The 3,783-nt window shown below is 39.7% G+C and overlaps 1 protein-coding gene across 1 annotated transcript in view; it reads left to right on the forward strand.

Moving 5' to 3' along the window:
• Positions 1 to 209: 209 nt before the first annotated feature.
• Positions 210 to 3,783, forward strand: part of LOC127864604 (toll-like receptor Tollo) — a 26,231-nt gene continuing 22,657 nt past the window's right edge. Inside the window, exon 1 of the mRNA XM_052404367.1 lies at positions 210 to 296. The gene's annotated coding sequence lies outside the window, so the exon portion shown is untranslated. The remainder of the gene's footprint in view (positions 297 to 3,783) is intronic.

Genomic DNA, 3,783 nt, shown 5'->3' on the forward strand with positions numbered 1-3,783 from the left:
AAAATGTTATCTTGAAAAAGACGAGCTAAAAGACACATTTTAACTTTTCCTCTTTACGAGAAGGCCGCCATCTTGTTTTCTAAAGTAGTTCCAAATCCAATATGCCGGCCGCCTACGTACATCAGAGAGACGGTGTGGTGTAGCCCACTGTCCGATGCGTTCAGATTGAGTAAAATAGCAGATCATTCGAGATCCTTCGGCTTTTATTGTATAAGAGTGTCATTTGCGACAAAGCAAAACTAATTCGAAATCATGGAGGATTTACACATTACAAATGCAATTCATATCGGCAATAAGTAAGTTTTCAATCCTTATTGTCTTTCTGAGCTGTATTCAAAACAACGGTAGTGGATCCAGTGTGTCTGGAATGTTATTCAGGAAAATTTTGCATAATTTCGCGACCTGTCCAATTGAGTTCCTGCATCATGTAAATTGTAATGTCTTGAAAGCATCATCTACTAAGTTTAAATGCTATCTTGTGATGCAAGGAACCTCAGTGCCCAGTGAGAGAATCTTCTGCACAGCAAGAGATCTCGCCAGTGCTCATAGGGCTTGCCTGGACCTAGTTGCAATAATTCAACTCTCAGCTTAGGCTGAGAGTTGCAATGCGCTCTCTCTTGTCCATGGGTGCAAAATGTTATCAACAATTCAAAGGTTAATGAACACTGAAACTGCAAGAGCTTATTAAAATTTACCTATCTAAACCACAAACTCATCCAAATGGTACCATTAAAGCAAGAAATTATTGATTTGTATTGACTAAGGTTTTGTTTTATACGTTGTATCCGCCATATTAGAAAATTGACCCAATATAGGTCAGGTCCCATTACACCAATATTTTGTTTGTCGCGTTATGGGTTGGAGCCAAAAAGTCGATAACGATGTGGTATTCGATACAGAATACACTGTTTCAAATTTAAACATAACAATGTCAGCGAGAAAAGTGTGCTGAAACATCGTCGTGTTTTTATCGGATGCATGCAAAGGATAACATCCGTAGGTTTCCATTCAGGTAATTTTAACATGGTTATGAAGTTTATTCATTATTTTTCCTCAATTTGTCTCGAACGATGTCTGTGACTCTGTTTAGTGAAGCGCACGGATTCCGTGCGCTGAACTGCACCCATGTGTATGAAGGAGTGCATATGGACTCCCAGAGCCGCCATAGCAAAAATTATCAAAGGTTCTGGGAGTCCGTCTATATGGACTAGCCTGGACCCGGACAATGTTGAAATGCTAATTTTTGTGAAAACAAACATCAAACTGTATGAACAGTGAAAAGCATATGTATACAAACAAACTATTAAGTGAATAATTGTTATCCCCACGCTTTTTGAAAAAAAGGTGGGGATATTGTGGTTATCTCCGCCGTCCGTCCGTCTGTCTGTCTGTCTGTCTGTCTGTCCGTCCGTCCTGGCCACTATCTCCTCCTACACTAAAAGCACTAGAACCTTGAAACTTACACACATGGTAGCTATGAGCATATGTGCGACCCTGCACTATTTGGAATTTTGATCTGACCCCTGGGTCAAAAGTTATAGCGGTTGGGGTGGGGCCGCGTCAGAAATTATCACTCATTTTTTTAGGTTATTTTACATTTACTTCTTTATTTCTACACCGATTCACTTTAAATTGATACTGGACCTCTCTTATGACAATACGGTCAATCTCAACCATGCATGGCCCCATTCCCAACCCTGGGGCGCCCCGCCCACATAGGCCACACCCACCAAAAATGTCCATTTACTATAATTTTTTCATTTCTACACGGATTCACTTCAAATTGATACTGAACTTTGTTATGACATTAGGGTCAATCTCAACTATGCATGGCCCCAATCCCAACCCTGGGGCGCCCGCCCACATAGGCCACACCCACCAAAAAAATCCATTTACTATAATTTTTTCATTTCTACACGGATTCACTTCAAATTGATACTGAACTTCTCTTATGACATTAGGGTCAATCTCAACTATGCATGGCCCCATAACCAACCCTGGGGCCCCGCCCACATAGACCACACCCACCCAAAATTGCCTTTACTATAATTTCTTCATTTCTACACCGATTCACTTCAAATTGATATTGAACTTCTCTTATGACAATACAGTCAATCTCAACTGTGCATGGCCCCATTATCAACCCTGGGGCGCCCCGCCCACATAGACCACACCCACCCAAAATTGCCTTTTACTATAATTTCTTCATTTCTACACCGATTCACTTTAAATTGATACTGAACCTCTCTTATGACAATACGGTCAATCTCAACTATGCATGGCCCCATTACCAACCCTGGGGCCCCGCCCACATAGACCACACCCGCCCAAAATTGCCTTTTACTATAATTTCTTCATTTCTACACCGATTCACTTCAAATTGATACTGAACTTCTCTTATGACAATACGGTCAATCTCAACTATGCATGGCACAATTACCAAACCTGGGGCGCCCTGCCCACATATGTCACACCCACCCAAAATTGCCTTTTACTATAACTTCTTCATTTCTACACCAATGCACTTCTAATTGATGATGAACTTCTCTTATGACAATACGGTCAATCTCAGCTATGCATGGCCCCATTACCAACCCTGGGGCACACCTAGGTCAAACATTCGGCGTGGGGATACGCGTCGGCATCTGCCGCGCCATTTCTAGTTAAGGTTTCGTTTTATTTTGACATTGCTACAATGTTAAACGAGAACTTTGTTATGTATTTTTTGTTAATAAATGTTTAATGTTTTTTAGTCAAATTATACTTCTAAAACCATTGATTTCTTTAATTTAGACAGAAACTTCTAATTTCCTCTTATATGAGGGATCCGAATCCGAAAAACTGTAAGAAACCATATTTGGATTCGGATTCAGATTCGAACAAATTTTTTGGATTCGTTGCAGCCCTAATAAATGGGTTAAAAAACTCTGCGAAACTATATTTGGATGAGCGTATATGTACTTTTACTGACTATATGTGTTGAAATATTCGTGCACGCTGTAACTAACACGTGTCTCTGAGAATAAAGCTGGCGATTGTAACGCTAAAAACAAAGCGCGATTGTATTAAAATGCACGCATTTGTTAGCGTCCTGAATACCATAAGCCACAAACAATTCATGAAAAGGGGAATTTATTAAACCTTGTCACGCCACTCTCTGTTCTGTCCAAAATGAAATATTGGTCGTTTAAAAATATGTTAACACGGGATAAAGTGGATGGTTGATTACCTTTTGTCACGGTAGCGATCATTTAAAGTCCCTTTCTATGCGAGAAGTTACTGTGTCCTAGATGAATAAATCCAACTAGGCCGTATCCACATCTCTCATGTGTATGAATAGATTCTGCATAGCATTGTGTACTAATTTGTTCACAACCTTGTAAGGGTAAAAGTAAAAAAGAAATTTACGCTTTAATAACTTATGCCAAAGACAATGCGGAATAGTGTACAAAAAGTGTGTAATATGCGGATTTCAGAAAGTAACCAAACATTTCAGTTCTTAACCCATTTATGCCTAGCGTCTAGAAAAAAGGCGTTGGCAAACAGCGTAGACCAAGATGAGACGCCGCATGATGCGGCGTCTTATCAGGGTCTGCGCAGTTTGCTTAAAGGAATTTCTGTAAGAAATATTCTAAATATAGAAATAAATATACTAGACATCCCTAATTTTGGAAATAAATTGATCCAATTTAGAAGGATGGGAGAGTCCACTAGGCATAAATGGGTTAAAAGCATTGTAAAGCGCTATCTGAAACGAAGTCGTTTTGATTTGTCTTTTTCAAG

The sequence above is a fragment of the Dreissena polymorpha genome, chromosome 1, assembly GCF_020536995.1.
Source record: "Dreissena polymorpha isolate Duluth1 chromosome 1, UMN_Dpol_1.0, whole genome shotgun sequence".
Lineage (NCBI taxonomy): Eukaryota > Metazoa > Mollusca > Bivalvia > Myida > Dreissenidae > Dreissena > Dreissena polymorpha.